A 20,903-nucleotide genomic window follows, 5' to 3' on the forward strand; every position below is an offset into this window, starting at 1 on the left:
CTGGGTTTAATATGGTTATTAGAGAGAAGCTTATTAGTGGTAAGGGAGTGCAGAGATGAAAGTGAGTGTTCTCTGACGGGCTGTCTGTTCTGAATGCGGTTTGCTGGGAGGTGGCAGATATCAAAGGAAACACTGGCTGCTGCTGCGAGTCTGAGGGGCCTGAGGGGTTTTCAGAGCACAGGCTGATGGACATGGGGTGAATAATTGCCAGTGGGTTTCACCCTGGCTTGTCGCCAGCCCGGCGCCTGGGAACCTCACAATATGAAATGACAGGTGCGTTAAAGCGTGAAGCCAGTGTATGACATGGTTTTGGACTGAAGCCACAGAGTGCTGGTTACCTTGGGTGTTGCTGTGTCTTTTATTTTACCCTGACACCTGTTTTTCTTCACAAAGTAACCAACCTCATGGGGCTCCAGTCCTTGATGAAAAAAAATTATTAAAGGTGTGTTTACATCTTTCCTTTGGACTTACATGAATCACATGTGATGGCATCTGTTGGCTCCATTTGTGACAGGGCCGGGCTGGAGACCATATACCCGCAGTTTTCTCATTTAATTATAAGGGAAAGAGCAGATCATCCTTGTGTCACACGCCTGGGTATCATGGCATTTCTAGCATCTGGCCCTACATGTGGTGCAGTTAGACACATATGGATGTGTGACAGGAGGAAGATGCCCAAGGCAGATAGAAATTGAAAACAAGATTACAGGCAGGGCCAAACAAGCAGTGTGTCAGTTTTGGAAACACTGAAATATTGAACAGAGCCTTAACTTGGGCCTCAGATTGGCTGCCAATGATCTTTTCTGATGCTGGTGGTTAACGTAGCATTTTTTAAAAAAGAAGAAAACATATTGAGCAAGTGTCCAGAAAGGAAGGCAAAAATTAGTCAAAAAAGGAGGTGGCATTGTTCACATATCTGTTTAATTGTATTTGGAAGCACATGTTGCTTGCTGTGGGAATACTGATACCATCATTTAAAGCTTAGATTGCCTATGCCAAATACTAGGGATGCAAAGCAACGTTTTCCTTTCATGTAGGTACCTATACAAGAAATGGTAACTATACCTAGAAGACATATAAATCTTATGAAGAAAAAATGACTTGTCATTTACAAACAGTTGTAAACTGTAAACAAACAGTTTAACAGTTGTTTGTAAATGTTGTTTCTCATATATGAACAATATGGATTGCGTGTTCTTGGCAAAGTACCCAATACTTTGATGTTCTCGAGGGGAGTGTCAAACTACTCTCATAGGGGGTTGAGAAGGAAGGATTTGAAAAAGAGAGTAGTTTTCCTTCTTTAACTGGTACTCTTCAAATATTACCTGGGCCAGAAAGCAGGCACGTTCCCTTTGATTTCTATTCCTATAAAGTGTTGAAAGCACGGAAGTCATTTCCCAACAAATTAGCCTGATCCCTAATTTTCACCTGTTGTCTTTCAGCCAAAGAACTGTCAATAAAAACACAAATGGTTTTGTATGTTCACTTTAGAATAATCTGTGGCAACAGCTCTGTTTCCTGTTTTGTCCCTTTGGCATCTCTTGTTTCGTCTACCATCTAGGTAATATCAGATGTTTAGCAAGGAAGCATCATTAAGATCATTTTCTGCCTTCCTGAGAAATAGGTGGGATATGGCATATTTACTTTTCAAGCCACACAGGGTTAGAAGAGTAATTACTTCTTCGGATTAGGTTCTTCAGCAAACAGCAGAATTTTCATTAAATACTGACATAACACAATATAATCTGTGCTCTCTGAAGGTTTCTGTGCGTTTTCAGAATTAGGCTTGTGAAGCATGAAAGTATGCTTATGTTCTCTTGTACCACAATGAGATTTTTAAAAAAAAAATTCCTGATACTTATTTTATCTTTATTCAAAGAGAAACTAAAGATGCACAGTGACTTCTTTTACCTGTAAATGACAAATTAGACATAAAATTAACAATGAAAAAATCCAAGATGCAATAATATTTATTCCTTAAAATTTTTTCTCTCACACACAAAATAGGTTGTTATTCCATCTGATAGACTATGCACTGTGCTCAGTTGCTCGGTCATGTCTGACTTTGTGATCCCATGAACTGTAGCCTCCCAGGCTCCTTTGTCCATGGAATTTCTGTAGTCATATAGTATTATGGTCTAATGTACCCATTTTGGCAATCTTTTAAGTTTTACAAAAATGAGGAGGAAAGGAAAAGAGGGGATGAAAATTCACATTTGTTTGACACTACATTAATTAAGGCTCATTCTGGTAGTTGCAGCTACCAGAATTCATCATACATATATATATACAGGCAATTTGTTAATAAGGACATTAAGGAGGAGAATCTGGCTTCAGTCATGCTCTACACTATAGGAGTATAACTGAAATGATCAGGAATCTGAGTCTTTTACTCTCTTTCTTGACTTTGCTTTCCTCTGGATCAGCTTCATTCTAAATGGGAGCTTTCAATACGTTGGTGAAGATGGCTGCTGGACTCTCTAGACAGACATAATCTTTACAGCTAGCATCTCTTTCCTTGTAGCTCTAGCCAGTCTTGCTAATGGTCTTGATTGGCCTGACTTGGATGACGTGGCCATTCCTGATCATATTACTGTGGCTAGACTTGACTTACATGCTCATGTCTACAGCTATCAGGACCAAGGACAGCAGTGATGCTGCCCCCAAAGAAATTCTGATTCTAGTCAGAAGAAAAGCAGTGTCCATTACAAATTTCTATTACGTACCATGCACTTTGTAACTACCTTTTAGAAACTATAAATGGAGCATAAAGCAAATTCCTTTTTTTTTTTTTTTTCGGTTTTGCATATAGGTTGAATTATGGAGCTAATGTTTTCAAACTATAATGATTTTAACAAATCTTTACAGGGCTAATGATTTACCTTACTATTTATTTAGAAGTCTAATATCTTCCAAAGGATTAAAATTCCCAACAATTATATGAGGAAATACAGAAGACACAAGCAAATTTATGGTGTTTTTCCTGAGCTTTCACTTAAAATAGTGTTTTGATGTGCTGTTTCAAACAAGCATTTGCATGACCATCTATGAAATCAAGAACCCATAGATAGCAAATAGAAATAGCAGAAACTAGTTATCTGCCAACTATCAATAAATATTAACTCATAGAATCTAGCCTATGTAAGTGTATTCAAAGTTGTGATTGGACATTATGGCAGATTTCAATCTGTTGGTTCTCTCTAAGAATCCTCTTCTATTCATTATCAAAGCTCAAATGGATATGACTATAAATTAAAGTGTATTTGTTATTTTCCCTTCTATGCTTCGTTTGTGCTTCTAATGTTGCACTTATCCACAGTTGTAATTTGCATATGTGCTCAGTTGTGTCTGACTCTCTGCAACCCTGTGGACTATAGCCTGCCAGGCTCCTCTGTCCATGCAATTTTCCAGGCAAGAATATTGGAATGGGTTGCTATTTCCATCTCCAGGGGATCTTCCCGACTCAGGGATTGAACCCACTTATCCTGCATTGGCAGATGGATTCTTTACCACTCAGCCACCTGGGAAGACTTGGTGCAATTTAGTGACCTTAATTCTTTGGGGGAACAAAGTAAAAGTCTGTATATACATAATATTATAACATTATCATTATTTGCTTATAGATTTATCTCAAGCATTGGATTTCAGGAGAACACATATTGATATTTTCCCATCTTTTCTCCCCCCGTTATTCTAATAGTTGGCACATAGCAGGGAATCAACAAATGCTGGTTGAACCACTATGAAAGTCCTTTGGGAATTTGCTACTGAAAGAAACTGGGGAAATCTTTCAGTGAGTCTTTGAATAATTATTTTCTAAGTGATCTGTCTCACAAACTTGGATACTTATTAACTGGGTTCCTTTACAGATTTATGACACACACTCCCCCAGCTAAAAATCTGGTAGGGCTTCCTTATTAATTGTCTATGTGCAACATTGGATGGACTCTAAAAAATGTTCAGAAACTACCTGTGGATATATGAAGATGCAGATATATGATATATATACATATATATGAAGAAAACCTGAAATTTAGAAAATCTCTCTAAAAGTGACTGAGATCAAATATTGTAATAAAAAATTGGGTGTGCAAACTGCTTGAATGGAGGTTCCTCTCCCCTCTTTACTTATTGAAACCAAAAGAAAAAAATAATTCTTTTACTCTTTAGTGGAAAATATAGTTTCAGAAAGCAATAGCCAGGCTGCAAAGTATAATAAGCTTTTTCATAAAACAGAAAAAATTTGGTATAATTTAAAACAAGGATCAGATGTGTTCCATCTGGCAGGGTAGGAAACTGATATGCTCATTTCTGTAAAGAAGATTTTGGATGTCTTTAAAATAAAACCTTACCACTCAATAGAGGTGTTCTAAATAATAGTAGCTAACTTTTTAATTTCCCAACTGAGATGTCTAAATACTTCCTATGCATAAAAGATCACATAACTAACCATGCATCTTGAATAAGATATGGATATTTGGAAATACAACTCCATTCCCACTTTATATAGTAATTCTGTGATTTCTAAAACTAAAATTTACTGTATTTTGTAGCTCATTAGAAGTTGAAATGTTGAAATGATTCTATTTCAACTTTCAGTGAGCTATAAAAGAGAGTAAATTTTAATATTAAAATCACAGAATTAGTATATAATGTGAGAGTGGAGCCTTATTTCCAAGTATGCATGCCTAATTCAAGCGGTAGTTTTACTTCTCCAAGAAGTATATGCATTCTAATAATGCAAATGGAAAATCTCAAAGGTAGATCACAGATACCTCAGACCCAGGTTTGCAAGGTCAAATCTGCATAGCATAGTGTATAATAAAAATGCCAATTTACATATTGTCCTTAATAATGAACTGGCAAAAGTGGATGATAATATTAAGTTGTGAATAGTGTGATAGCAAAAAAAAATTCAGGAATAATAAATATTTAGTTGTTACCAATCCTAAATTTTTGTTTTTTTAAATTAACACACAGATTCCCCAGATTTTGCCAATTCATCACTCTGCTTTGGCCTGTCTTTGAGTTTCATGGAAGTTTTTTGCAGCTTTAGCTTGGACAATAAAAAGAGGAAGATTATTTCTTTGTGTTAATGGCTTTTTAAAAAATGTGTCTACCTTTTCCTTTTTTTTAATCTTGATTCCAACAGGGAAGAGGCCTATACCTTGCCTTCTACATGATGATAGATTATTCTGTTTGTTTCATTTACGTATGTGGAGTGCAGCTTCACCTTCACACCAAAATGTGTGGTTGGCTCAGATGGTGTGCCTTCTGTGAAGGAGGGAGCCTGACTCTTTAGCAGCCCTATGTCCTCAGATTTTCTAGATGCCAAAGGATTTGTGGTTTTTTATTTTTTTTTTAGGATTTGTGCTTTGACAGGTGTTAAGCTCCTTAACTTTGATCAGTATTCCTTTAAAAATGTTGTTGTTATAATTTCTTTATAATAAAGGAGGAGAAACAAATTGCCATGCTTTATGATCCAGAGCTGATAAAAGGTCTTTGAAATAAAAGACATTTCCTCTTGATTTGTCATTCTCCTAGGAAAGCTTGAAGAAAAGTAGCAATTATTTCTGACTGGTGGCAAGGGAATTATGAGCAATTCTCTATTAACATGTTTTTGGTCATTTGCCAGCTTATCTGTATGATCTGCTAACGCTCAGCGCTAATTAGCAAAACTAAAGGGAGAGAAAAAAGAATCACCTAAGTTCAGTCAAGCTAACATGACGCAGAAAATAGTTGAGCAAAAACTTGCTTTTCTAGAAACAGATTCTTGAAAGAAAATCCTACAGATTGGAGTAGTCTGCAGAATTATGAAAGTATTTGGGTTGTTTTGCTTACTTTTTAGATATTCTGGCCTCTTTGATTATGCTGTAGATTGAATGGTGGGATGAATTTGAGATGAAATGCACTTAAAGATGTTTGTTTTAGTGTTTGTTTAGATACTTCACACATTCAGCTTTTTTATCATCTTACCACGTAATAGTTTTTTGCCTCTTTCTCATACTTTTTTCTTTTACTAACTTTGGCCCCAGCTTCTTTAGTACCTGGCCAAATCCCTTGTGTGAGGCCTGGCTTTGTTTCAAGTTTTGACAGAGACACCTTGACGTGAGAATTCTCTCGTACGCTTCATGATTATCACTAAAGACACTTTGCAGTGTGTGTGTATGTGTGTGTAGAAAGGAGGAGGGAGGGAAGGAGAGAGAGAGAAAGAAAAAAAGAGAGGCATTATTTATCTTCAAATAGTGTTTCAATAGCTGAATAAGATTTTATTAACATATAATCTCTTTGCATTCAGCACTTGGTTAAGATGTATCATGATGAAAGGGAATTTTTGTCACTATCATTACAAGTAGTGGATTTCTAGGGGATTGTAATGGGTCTGTCTCCTCAATCTGAGTTATCTCATTATGGATCCAATGCTAAGAGCCTCTTCTTAGTTCCAATTTGTTCTTTATCAAAGCAAGCTGTGATGCTCTGTTTAATTGTCTCAGTTCTTGTTCAGAGCAGTGATTCATTTTCAGTGCTGTGGTGTAGTGTCTGATATTTATAAAGGCTAATTTAAAGATGTAACAAATGATACAGATTAGTGATACAGATTAAACATTCTGCTTTCACATCTGTTGGAGGGATAAAATAAGGACATGTAAATCAACTTAGAAACTAGTACAAACAAGCGTACTTTGGCATTCACAGTTTTGGAGTTTGGCTCACTGGTGGCCAGCCTGGCTCACTAGATGGGAGAGGACATAGGGATCTAGGGCCTCAATCTCAATGAACAGTGAAAACATCATTTACCCAGCAGTGTTCTCTATAAGGCCATATGCACTGTAGACGTGTAAGGGACAGTAAGGGATTGGTCAAGGATCATGGACGGATGTTCTGTGTTTCCTGTCAGAGGCGTGGGTCTTGGTCTAGGTAAAGCAAATATCCAGTGGTAAAAGGAGAGTTTATAAAGAGTTTATAAAGATAGCCAGAAGGTTTCTGGTCATAGCCCCTATGTCCTGTCTACGTTTTTTTTTTTTTTTTTTGGTGTGTTCTCCACCTGAATCCCCATATTTTGTTCAACATGTACTTGTGAACTTTGTAGAATAGCTTGTTAATGAATTCTGATTTGAGGGATAAAGTATGAGAGTTATATTGCAAAGCTTTTTACTGTGCTTTTTGTAACAACATTGGGGACATTGTCTTTTATCCATGATCTCTAGAAGTACTTAGGGTTCTTCTGAGGATCTGCTATAATATCTTTTAATGTTTACTGTGAATTGTGTACCAAGTTGTACTTTCCTCTTTGAACTGACTCCTGTATATCTGAATTTGTGGCCGATCTATGAAAAAATGGAACCTTATGGGTTGTGTTTTATCTTTTTTTCTTATTTATATTTATTCTTTGTCCTAAAATACCCTCTATTTATTTTAGTTTAATAATGTTAATTTGAATGATTTTTGAAAAATGGTGGTTATAAAAAAAGTCAAATTTTAGAGGATATTTTACTCTATAATACTTGTTGGTAATTTCCCCATTTCCTAAAGTTCTATTTGTTAAGAAAATAACACAGAGAAGCTCTAGTTACAGGCTCAACTATGTGAATAGATGAGAAGCAGGAGAAAGATTTGGCCAGGGGTTTGTGTGTGTGTGTATGTATTAGTTGCTCAGTCATGTCTGACTCTTTGTGACCCTAAGAACTGTGGGCTGCCAGGCTGCTCTGTCCATGGAATTCTCCAGGCAAGAATACTGGAGTGGGCTGCCATTGAAGTGTTTAGTTTCTCTTTGCGCACTTGTAAATGTCCCAGGAAAGACAGCTGCATTCATTCCTATGGAAAGATAGAGGTTCTGAGAGTGGGGAGAAGGGGAGAAAGAGAGAATACTGGAGGGAGAAGAAGAGTGATAATTAAAAAGGAGAACCAGAAAGCTGTGGGTGAGGAGGAGAGAGGACCGAGACTGCTGGCATACCTGGTACTACCACGGATGTCCAGAACCACTCTGATGGCTGTGTTAGGCATGACTGAAGAGCAGTCCTTAATATGCCCCACATTCCTCTGTTTTCTTCACTATTCTCATGATTGCTGAAATCAAATTGAAACAAGTCAATAAGAAAAGTTTATTAACCTCCAATTTGTTGCTTAGTGATATTGTTTTCTTTATTCAAAGTTTCAAAGCATTCAAATGTTTCAGAACATTCAAGTTTTAATTTCCAGAGGAAGACATATTTTTGATTTTCAGAATAATTTGTGACTATCAAGCTGTATTGGTAATTCCACTGTTATCACCCTGTGTAATAGTTGCCAGAGCTGGAGTAGGGGAGGTGTGTGAGGCCTGCCTTTTTTCATGCTGTTATAATACAAAATAATTTTTTCATTTTTGACTTCCATCATCACTATGAGGTATTGTTGTCTTTCATGCTTATGCCCAAGTGGGACATGTATGAGGAGTATCAAAGTTAACTTCCATACATTCTTAAATTGTTTCTATAAGAACATGCTACTGCTGCTGCTAAGCCGCTTCAGTCGTGTCCGACTCGGTGTGACCCCATAGACGGCAGCCCACCAGGTTCTGCCGTCCCTGGGATTCTCCAGGCAAGAACACTGGAGTGGGTTGCCATTTCCTTCTCCACTACAAGAACATAAGTATGAAAGTAACAAAATTTGTGAAGATGAGCTACTACTCATGTTGATATATAACATTAAGATAAATTTTGCAGCCAGATTTACAAAAGTTATACGCATCTGAGCTTGGGAGGGAATTATAATTTTAAGTTTTTAAGCCAACATTTAATTTAATTCTAACAGGATGCCCTTTTGGCGTCATAGTTGCTTAAAACAACTCCTCCACCACAGTTCTGCCTTTGTATAACCAGTGCAAAGAGTTGGTCAGATTCTGCTTGGCCTGAGCTATCTGAAGCTGTGCATATCAGAACTTACCATGAACTAGTGACTTCATGCCCAAACCTATGGCCTGAAATTGTTTTCCAGTGCTCTCATTTCTCCTCAAGCAGTATTTCTCCTTGATCAAGCCCTCAAACTTCTCTCATGTGCACCAGCAAGAAAATTCCTGCCATACCTAGCAGATTTTAAGCTGAGTTAATGATTTAAAAAAACACAACCAACCACTGTGTTCTCACTTAGTGGCATTAGCAGGAGCAGAGTAGGGACATGGGCTCTGAGTCTAGTGGCTATGTTCAAATACCAGCTTTCCCTCTTATGAGCTATTATATTTTATTATTTTTAAAATTTATGTATTTTAATTGGAGGTTAATCACTTTATAGTATTGTAGTGGGTTTTGCCATACATTGACATGAATCAGCCGTGGGTGTACATGTGTTCCCCCATCCTGACCCTCCCTCCCACCTCCCTCCCCATCCCATCCCTCAGGGTCATCGCAATGCACCAGCCCTGAGCACCCTGTCTCATGCATCAAACCTGGACTGGTTTGATGTTTCATATATGGTAATATACATGTTTCGATGCTATTCTCTCAAATCATCCCACCCTCGCCATCTCCCACAGAGTCCAAAAGACTGTTCTGTACATCTGTGTCTCTTTTGCTGTCTCACATATAGGGTCATTATTACCATCTTTCTGAATTCCATATATATGTGTTAGTATGCTGTATTGGTGTTTTTTTTTTCTGACTTACTTTACTCTGTATAATCGGCTCCAGTGTCATCCACCTCATTAGAACTGATTCAAATGTATTCTTTTTAATGGCTGAGTAATATTCCATTGTATATATGTACCACAACTTTCTCTTACCCATTCGTCTGCAGATGAACATCTAGGTTGCTTCCATGTCCTGGCTATTATAAACAGTGCTGCGATGAACATTGGGGTGCACGTGTCTCTTTCAGATCTGATTTCCTTGGTGTGTATGCCGAGCAGTGGAATTGCTGGGTCACATGGCAGTTCTGTTTCCAGTTTTTTAAGGAATCTTCACACTGTTCTCCATAGTGGCTATACTAGTTTGCATTCCCACCAACAGTGTAAGAGGGTTCCCTTTTCTCCACACCCTCTCCAGCATTTATTGCTTGTAGACTTTTGGATAGCAGCCATCCTGACTGGCGTGTAATGGTACCTCACTGTGGTTTTGATTTGCATTTTTCTGATCATGAGTGATGTTGAGCATCTTTTCATATGTTTGTTAGCCATCTTTATGTCTTCTTTGGAGAAATGTCTGTTTAGTTCTTTGGCCCATTTTTTGATTGGGCTGCTTATTTTTCTGGAATTGAGCTTCAGGAGTTGCTTGTATATTTTTGAGATTAATTCTTTGTCAGTTGCTTCATTTGCTATTATTTCTCTCATTCTGAAGGCTGTCTCTTCACCTTGCTTATAGTTTCCTTCGCTGTGCAAAAGCTTTTAAGTTTAATTAGGTCCCATTTGTTTATTTTTGCTTTTATTTATTTATTTATTTATTTATTTTTCCTCCTGGCTACATTGCCCTCTGAGATTCTAAAACTCCCCACAGACCCGCCGGTGAGAGGGTTTCCTGGTGTTTGGAAACTTCTCCTCTTTTATGACTCCCTTCCTGGGACAGGTCTCCGTCCCTAAATCTTTTGTCTCTCTTTTTATCTTTTTTATTTTGTCCTACCTCCTTTTGAAGACAATGGGCTGCCTTTTTGGGTGCCTGATGTCCTCTGCCAGCACTCAGAAGTTGTTTTGTGGAATTTGCTCAGCAATCAAATGTTCTTTTGATGAATTTGTGGGGAAGAAAGTGGTCTCCCCATCCTATTCCTCCGCCATCTTCTATGAGCTATTTTACATGCTTCAATTTTCTTTTATATAAGTAGGAATAGAATATTACCAACCTCAAAGGATTATTAGGAGGAATAAGTGTGTTAAGACATGTAAACTGCTAGAACAGTGCCTCATATCAGATAAATGCCGTGCATGTGTGTTTTTTTTTTAACTAATTTTTTCATCTGGAAACCTTATGAAGAAGTGAAGTGAAGTGAAATTCACTCAGTTGTGTCCGACTCTTTGTGACCCCATGGACTATATAGTCCATGGAATTCTCTAGGCCAGAGTACTGGAGTGGGTAGACTTTCCCTTCTTCAGGGGATCTTCCCAATCCAGGGATCGAACCTAGGTCTCCCGCATTGCAGGTGGCTTCTTTACCAGCTGAGCCACAAGGGAAGCCCAAGAACACTTTAGTGGGTAGCCTATCCCTTCTCCAGGGGATCTCCCTGATCCAGGAATCGAACCAGGGTCTCCTGCATTGCAGGCAGATTCCTTACCAACTGAGCTATCAGGGAAGCCATGAAAACCTTATAACTGAATTTAATTACATCATATATAGTGAAATTAAAATTTCTATAAATTTAAATTCTATGAGATTATATTTAGGCTATCTTTTGTGTTTAAAGGCTAAGCTACCATTGGGTCTTAAGATGTGCATATACACACATTCATATTATAAAAAAATGATTTTGTCGGGTGACTTTACTATGAGCTTTTAGGAAACCAAAAGCTACATTGTGGGTTTTTCAGCTTTAATAGGTATAACTGACAAATAAAATTCTAAGATATTTAAAGAGTACAGTGTGATGATTTGATATATGGGCATATTGTGAAAGGATTCCCACCATCTAGTTAATTATCACATTGATCATGTCACATTTATTATGCATATATTTTTATATGAATTAGGAAAGGTTATTTAGGTGCTGCTTATCTATCTTTTCTCATCTTAAAGTTCTGAAGCTGTTTTTTTATTCTGAAATCCTTGCTAGTCTTTTAAGAAATTACTAGAGAATCACTTTTTAAAATCTCCCAACTTCAAATGAAATGTTCTATGACTTTTCTGTTTCCATAGTGAAATCTTAGAAATAAAAACTTTGACTGCAATCTGATGTTTATTTTGGGATCCTAATAGTCCTCATAATTTAGAGCAGGGATTGGTAAATAATGGCCTGTGGGCCAAACCTAGCCACTACTTGTTTTATAGATAAAATTCTATTAGAATACAGCCAAGTTCATTCACTTACATATTACCTGGAGCAGAGTTGAGTTGTTGTGACAGAGACTGTATCTTTTGCAAAGCCTAGCATATTAACTGTCTGACTCTTTACAGAAAAATTTTGCTGGCTTCTGATTTAGAGTGTTAGGATTCCAGTCTTTTCCAAACTAACTCTTTATGAACACTTCTTGATTTTTGCTACATCTGCTTATCACTTGTTGTTTACTTAATATTTTTTAAAAGAGAACCATCATTTTTTAGTTAAAGTTGTTTTAGGGGAAATCTTTATATTATTTAAATAAAACATTAGTAAAACAAAAAGACATATTTATGAAAGCAAATATGCTTAAAAATTAATTTATTAAATTCTCACTAAAACTATTCCCCACCAGTCTGTGACCTGCTTTCTTAGGTAAAAAGGAGATATTCAGTTGTTGGAGAGATAAAGATATCTTGCCACTGAAATTGAAACTTTAATCTTGTTTTAATCAGAAGAATTAAGTGAGAATTAAAAGATAATGGTATAATTTTCTCATTACATGTGATTCCTGTCACTCAGTGACTCTTCTGAGTCCCTGCTACAATAACTATGCTTGCATGTATGCGCATGCTAAGTCGCTTCAGTCTGTCCAACTCTTTGAGACCTCTGGACTGTAGTTTACCAGGCTCCTCTGTCCATGTGATTCTCCAGGCAAGAATACTGGGTTGGGTTGCCACGCCCTCCTCCAGGAGATCTTCCCACCCTAGGGGTTGAACCCACATCTCTTATATCTCCTGCATTGACAGGGGAGTTGTTTACCACTAGTGCCATCTGGGAAGCCCCTCAATAACCATATCACCCCTAATCTTGTGTAGGGTTTCCCAGGTGGCGCCAGTGGTAAAGAACCCCCCTGCCAGTGCAGATGTTAAGAGATGTATGTTCAATCTCTGGGTCAGGAAGATCCCCTGGAGGAGGGCATGGCAACCCATTCCAATATTCTTGCCTGGAGAATTCCATGGACAGAGAAGCCTGGCAGGCTACAGTCCATGGGGTCACAAAAAGTCATACGTGACTGAGCACGTGGGAGAAATACTTAATCTTGTATATCTGTAGCAGTACACATCGTGCACTTTCAGAAACCCTGGGTAAACAATGACAGTGAGGAAGCTAATGCTAGCTAAGGCATATTTAGAGCTTACTTCTTCACATGAAGACCTCTGCATGTAGAAATTTATTTCGTTCTCACAAGAACCTCTGAAATAGGCTCTGTTTCCTTTTTCATTGTACAGATGTGACAGCTAAAGCAGAGAGAGATGGGTAACTTGCTCATAGTCTGTTGGATTAAAAATGACAAAGTTGGCAATGAGGCAGTGATGAAAGGTTAGGAATGGAGGCTTGATCACCAATTTTATTCTAGAAAACTTGAGGTCAGTTGTGAATTTTCCCTTTTCTCTTTGTAATATAAATATAAAGTTATTTCCTTAAATTCAAAGTTTAACTTGGCTAAATCTATTGTGAAAAATTAATATGAATAATATTAACAATAAAGATAATTTGAAAACAACCATAAAACAATAAAACCTTTGGAATCAAATAGATTCCAGAGCATGAGTCTATTGCCTGATCTATAGTGAAATGATTAAGGTGTTCAGGAATGCTACCCATGGTTCCAAATGTGATAAAAACTGCCCATGCACAGCAGGAAGAACTAGGCTACATTTGAGTTTGGGCTCTGCCTCTGCATGTTTTTAGGTTGCATAACCTCTCAAAGTTAGTTCCTAATCATTAAGCAGAGATGAAAATGTCTATTCCATAGAAAGTACTAAATGAGACAATGTGTATAAAGGGTCTCAGGAATATGATTCTTTCAAGAAATCTTAGCTATTTTTCTTCTCCTGTTTGGTTTTCTTTAACATGTAGTAGAGTAAAAAGATCAATCCAGTTGGGACTGAATATCACAGGTGGGGAATATTTGCTTAGCCTCAGATGTGACAATTCTCTTTGTGATGTAGAAGCAGTATTTTTGACTTTTTTTGCCACCAAATATTAAATTTCTTTCAGATTTCAGGGTCAAATACTCTTTAGTCATGTGGAAACATAAACTTACTTAGAAACTGAGGACCCAAACTACCAGGGGTTGAAAGCAACCTCTGACATTTACTAGCGCTGTGATTTTAAGTAGGTTCAACTTTCCACATCTCTCTTTCCTTATCTGTAAAATAAAAATAACGAGAGTATGTCACTCAGAACGCTAGGAAAACTTAGATGTTAATTTTGTAGGTTTACAACACTGCCTGATACTTACGAAAATTCCATGGTGTGTGTGCTCAGTTGTGTCTGACTCTTTACAGCCCGATGAATTGTAGCCCACCAGGCTCCACTGCCCATGGGATTTTCCAGGCAAGAATACTGGAGCAGATTGACATTTCCTACTCCAGGGGATCTTCCCAGCCCAGGGATTGAATCAGCTTCTCTTACATCTCCTGCATTGGCAGGAGGGTTCTTTACCACTAGTGGCACCTATAAGCACTCTATATGTATTGTTAAATAGAATACTTTGACATTTCTGAAAAATGTCACTGAAGCAATAATTATAACTCTTCTTGAGGTTATTGGTAAACATTATTTTATCATTGTGCCACAAATCCTCCATCTGTGAGCTCTTAAATAATGAGAAGTGCTGGATTCTACACTGTTGTCTTTAGTTCTTGCTCTTCATAAAGTACATAATATGTTACCTTGTTGTCAAGGTAACAGGATTCAGGAAGGTTCTGTAAAATGAGAATGGGAGTCATTAAAGAAAATAGCACCGGGAGATACTTTAGAAAGGGAGATGGCTTAATAGCAGACTTTTATTGAAGCAAAAGTGTCTAGATCTCATTGAAGGCAGAGATCGATTGCTCTGTAGTTCAGCTGCCTTATTGAAAATAGCCTGTATTTTCAAACAAGAGCTTGGCATTTAATATCACCACAATAATGGGGCAGAACTTTTGAGAGTGAGAATAAAAGGAGTTAATAAAGATTTCTTTTTCCTTGAGAAAAAGACATAAAATAGCAGTAGATGTTACTGACTTATGATTGGGGGAAAATGATATATGAAGAGATTTAACAGAATGAGTCTCAACATTATGAAGTGTGTATCAATACAGCCATTTCACTTGACTTCTCTATCCAAGTCCTGGAACCAACTCCCTTTTGTGCTAAGCCAAACGTTAATAATGATAAAACAAATCTAGGAAAATATAATTTGGGAACACATAACCTCATTTACATATCACCTAAAATTGTTCAAAAGGAAGATGTGTTATTGAGCACAAATTCCTGTGCTCAATGCACAGTGAGGCCAAACAAACTGAAATGTTGCGGTGTGAGCAGAGAAAGGATTATTGCAGGGCTGAACAAGGAGAAGAAGTGGCTTGTGCTCAAAAACTGAACTCTCTGATGGTTTGGTGGGAGAAGCTTTTTATTTTTAATTAATTTTTATTGGAATATGGCTGATTTACAATGCTGTATTAATTTCTACTGTACCGCAAAGTGAATCAGTTATACGTGTACATACATCCTCTTTCTTTTTGGATTTCCTTCTCATTTAGATCACCGTAGAGCATTGAGTGGAGTCCCCTGTGTTATACAGTGGGTTCTTATTAGTTATCTATTTTATGCATGCATGCACACGTGCTAAGTCGCTTCACTCATGTCCGACTCTTTGCAACCCTATGGACTGTAGCCCCACCAGGTTCCTCTGTTCTTGGGATTCTCCAGGCAAGAATACTGGAGTGGGTTGCCACACCCTCCTCCAGGGGATCTTCCCTATCCAGGGATTGAGCCCACGTCTCTTGCGTTGTCTGCTGCATTGCAGGCAGATTGTTTACTGCTGAGCCAGCAGGGAAACCCTTATCTGCTTTGTATATGGTATCAAGAGTGTATAGGGCTTCCCTGGTATCTCAGTGGTAAAGAATTTGCCTGCTAATGCAGGAGACAAGGATTTGATCCCTGGGTCAGGAAGATCCCCTGGAGAAGGAAATGGTGACCCACTCCAGTATTCTTACCTGGGAAATCCCATGGACAGAGGAGCCTGGCAGGTCTGTCCAGTACATCGGGTTACAAAGAGTTGAACACGACTTAGTGACTAAATAATAACAACAATCAATCAATAGTGTATATATGACAATCCCAATCTCCTAATTCATCCCACCCACCCTCCCATTTCCTAGGGGAGAAGTTTTTATAGGAGAAATCTGGGGTGAGGGCTGGAGGATATGTGACTTTCTTCTGATTGTTTGGTGGTGGGATAACAGGATGGCGTTCTAGGAATCCTGCACTCAGTCAGAAGTCCCCATCTTCTACCTGGGTGGAGGCTTCAGTTTCTGTAGAAAAACTCAAAGATATTCCTTCAGGAGGAACCAGGAACCTGCCCCATCACCCTACTATTATTTCTTGACTACTCCTCCCTTATTTCTGTATTCTCTCTCTTCTCTGATTAGCAACTGTTAATCTGCTCTTGGGTATTCAGGGAGGTTCTCTAAGGCTAAAACCTTTTTCCTATGAAAGAGAAATGGGAATATGGAAAGGATTTGTACTCCAGAGGGCCCCACAGGGTCTTGCTTGTTTTTGCTATTTTTACTTTTTACCATAAATCTACTAGTTATAAAAACAAAACGATGTTTATTTTTTTTTATGTTTATTATTTTTTATTTTTTTGCAAAGTCAAGAAAAGAGGAGTGTATGAGAAAAAAGACCAAGGTATATGAGATGTTTAACAACTTCATTGCTTATTTTGTTTTATTTTAATGCATACCATCTCATCTGATAACAATATATTAAAAACTAAGAAAAAATATTGGGAATCTCAATTGAGGGTCTTGATTATGAATGATAGAAACTGACTCTAGTTTTTCTAACAGTGAAAGATCTCAAGCATCCTTGCTTGAGATTCCATGCCGATGGCTGATGCTGCCACAGATAATTCTAGCCAGTTTCTTTTCTTTGTATTATTGCTCCAAAGCCCTTGGCACAGAGCCACCTGGCTGAGAGTAGGCCACGTGTTTGTGCCCTGGCTGCAGGGGTGGGGAGCTGAGCCATCTGCTTCCCCTTAGATGCCATAGTGGGTGGGCAGAAATTTGCTTCACATCAAGTCTCACACAACGGGGTCTCCCCTTAGTTAGGAAAGAAGTTGAGATACAACAAATAACAGCAAATACAAACACCCTAGAGTATAATTTTTAAAAGACTGAAAAACAGAAGAAGTAGGATCGAGCCCTTTTATATGTGTGCTATGTATTGCATATGGTAAGCTATACTTGTATGAGAATGCAAGAACTTGCCTAGCAATTAATGTCATCTTATCCATACGCACTCTCCTGGATGTCCCAGAAGTGCAGCTCCATCCCATTCAAGATGTTTTAAAGGCTTCTGGAAGGCAAATAAAAAATCTCTTTCCTGACCCATGGAAATAAAAGTAAGCAGAAATAGCTTATCTTCTTGAATGCTATACTCATAAAATTAATGTCTTCCCTCTCCTAGTCTGGCTTTTCTTTGACTAGGTACTGGTGGTACAGTTGGTCCTGCTAAACAGTCCTCTCAAAGAATTCCACACAGAGGTGTCTTATACCAACTACTGGTGGTATTAGAACTTAATGTAGATGTACAGCTTTGGCCATCTGATGCGAGGAGCCAACTCATTGGAAAAGACCCTGATGCTGGGAAAGATTGAGGGCAGGAGGAGAAGGGAGCACAAAGGACAAGATGGTTGCATGGCATCATTGATTCAATGGACATGAGTTTGAGCAAACTCTGGGAGGTGGTGAAGGACAGGGAAGCCTGGCATGCTGCAGTCGATTAGGCTGCAAGGAGTCAGACATGACTTAGTGACTGACCAATAACAAGAGTAGCATCTCTTATTCTCAGCTTGGTCTTCAGTCTTAGTCCAATTTTCATATAATAGAAAAACTCCCATTGCTATCTAGTAACTTACAGTTGGTGTTCCTGAAGAGAACAGAATAAATGATTCAGATAAATATTCAAAGACAGAATAGAAGAAATATCTTGAAATAAAGAAATTTGTGGCTAGGAGGGCACAGTGTATGCAAGGGAAAAGATGGTAGAGTAGGACCAATATCAATCTATATTATAGAGAAGTTACTGAATTTCAAGGATCTAGAAACCATTCTTAAGGCAAAGGAAAAAAATTAGCATGTTTAGACTACCTCACAGTGACTTTCAACAAGAGAGTATCATGGAGCAACATCAGATATCTAAGAGGAAAATGTATGATTCAGTGATTTTTTTTATTTTATTAAAGATAAAGATCAAAGATACATGTTGTCAACTGTGCAAAAAAGAATATAGCACAAATTAGGCCTTGGAAAAAGATTAACTGATGAATTTTTTCAAGGTGGTTGAAAATCAGACATTAGAGAAGTGAGTCATGATAAGGATCTTGGAAATTGGGAAACTGGTATTAGAAGGCTAGGAATGAAAATTAACATGTCTCTATTAGTATCAGGGCTCAACAATTATGAGAATTATGGTTATAGGGAAGTATCTAAGTGTTAAAAGTGTAGGCAATGTAAAAATAATAATCTTCAAAGCAAAATAATGAAAGATGAGGAGAAAAAGTGTGATAGAAAAAATGTAAGTGCACTTTTTTAGGAGAAAGTCAGAAAACATATTCTAATGTAGATATTTCAAGAAATATGCTTTAATGTACCATTTAAACTTTTCTTTAAAAAATGAAAGAGATTAGAGACTCACAGACAGAGAATGAACTTATGGTTGCTGGGGGAGGGGAGGAGAAAGGGAAGGAATAGTTAGGGAGTTTGGGAATGACATGTACACACTGCCTGCTATATTTAAAATGGATAACCAGCAAGGTCCTACTGTATAGTACAGGGAGCTCTGCTCAGTGTTATGTGGCAGCCTGAATGGGAGGGGAGTTTGAGGAAGAATGGATACATGTATATGTGTGGCTGTGTCTCTGCTGTCCACCTGAAACTACCCCAGTGCTGTTAATCAGCTATATTCCAATACAAAATAAAAAGTTTAAGGAAAAAAAAGAGATCAGAGACAACTTCATAAACAACAGAAAAAAGAAAATACAAAAACCAGAAAATATAAATAAAATATTAGGAATACAAACAAAGCATATCTGTTTTTTAAAAAATGAAGGTAACTGAGATAAATTACCTATAACAAGAGAAATAGTCTCAAATCAGTTTCATGAGAATAGGGATTCTGCCTGTTTCATTTGTTGTTGTCTCTTAAGTTTTTAAAACAGAAATAAAAATGACTTGAAAATGAAGAAAATATTTGGCTTATGTGTTAAAAAAACAAAATTCAGCTGAGTAGATTTTAAAGATCTTATTGGGTTTTTTTTTCAGTGATTCAAGAATTGGGCAGTATCCAGTCTAGCAGATAGAAATGAACTCAGTGGAGCTATACAAAATGAATCACTTAGCAGCAGAAGGGAGCAGGAACAAGGAAGTTACACTAGGCCGGAAAAGCAGATTGGGTGTTGGAATGTTGATGTCCTTCTGAGCAAGGCAGTTCAGTTCAGTTTAGTTCAGTTCAGTCGCTCAGTTGTGTCTGACTCTTTGCCACCCCATGAATTGCAGCATGCCAGGCCTCTCTGTCCATCACAGACTCCCGGAGTTTACTCAAACTCATGCCCATTGAGTCAGTGATGCAATCCAGTCATCTCATCCTCTGTTGTCTCCTTTTCCTCCTGCCACCGATCCCTCCTAGCATCAGGGTCTTTTCCAGCGAGTCAACTCTTCGCATGAGGTGGCCAAAGTATTGGAGTTTCAGCTTCAGCATCAGTCCTTCCAATGAACACCCAGAACTTATCTCCTTTAGGATGGACTGGTTGGGTCTCCTTGCAGCAGGAGTATCTTAAATAAACTATCTAACCAGTGCTGACCAGGGGTTTTCTGATTGACTGGTTTAAGATTCTATTTCTGGGAGAGCTGAAGGTGTAATTAAGTTTCAGTTTGGTGATTGGGACTTAGCAGTAGTGATTCTATTTTGAACCTGTTACCTTATTTTTAACATTTGTAACCAAAGGTCTAGTGGAATAGTAGGTGCCCTGAGGGTCTCTGTCTTTGGTTTTCTGTGAAAGTCTTTGGTGTGTACTGAAAAGGTAAGGCAGTGAAAAGGCAGATAGGATTATCTCCTGGTGGATTTAGATCAGATTTCACAAAGTGTGAACCCTAGATCTCTAGGACTTCTCAGATCTCTTCCAAGAGATCTGCAAGGTTAAAACTATTACACTAATACTAACAGAATTGCTGATACGTCAGTGTGAGTCAAGGCCATAGCTCCAAATTGCAGTAGTGATGCTTGTATTCTTCCCTGTCAGTCCCTCACAGCCAAAATTGCCAGTTTCACTTGTGAATGTCATTGATAAAGCAGTAAAAGCTATTAATTTTATTAAATCTCAACTCCTGCATGCACATCTTTTTAATATTTTGTCCAATGAAATTAGAAGTAAGCATAAAGCACTTATGCACTATCTTAAAGTACAATGGATGTTTCTGATTGTCTCAAGGAAAGCATTTTGAGGTTGTCTGAGATACAACTGAACTAGCTGCTTTTTTTCATGTAACACCATTTTATTTCAAAGAACCACTGACAAACTGTTGTTATTCAGATGTGAGTATTTGACAGACTTCTTCTTGAAAACAAATGAAGTGAATCTGTCACTTCAAGAAACCCACTAGTAGTATTTATTATTATTATTTTTTTTTACCAAAGATAAAACTCAAGCTTTCAGGCAGAAACTTGAATTTTGGAAACTTGTGTCTGCCACCATGAACTGAATAGCTTCCCCATATTAAAAGGCTTATCTGGTCATAATGATGACGATATTACCAAATGTAATTTTTTGGTGTTATATAATGAAATGTGTCAGCATTGAGAAGATTCATATAACTTAGCTCATATTTCCCAAATGACCAATGTATATTATTGCA

This window comes from Muntiacus reevesi, chromosome 3 (assembly GCF_963930625.1).
Source record: "Muntiacus reevesi chromosome 3, mMunRee1.1, whole genome shotgun sequence".
NCBI classification, from domain to species: Eukaryota; Metazoa; Chordata; class Mammalia; order Artiodactyla; family Cervidae; genus Muntiacus; species Muntiacus reevesi.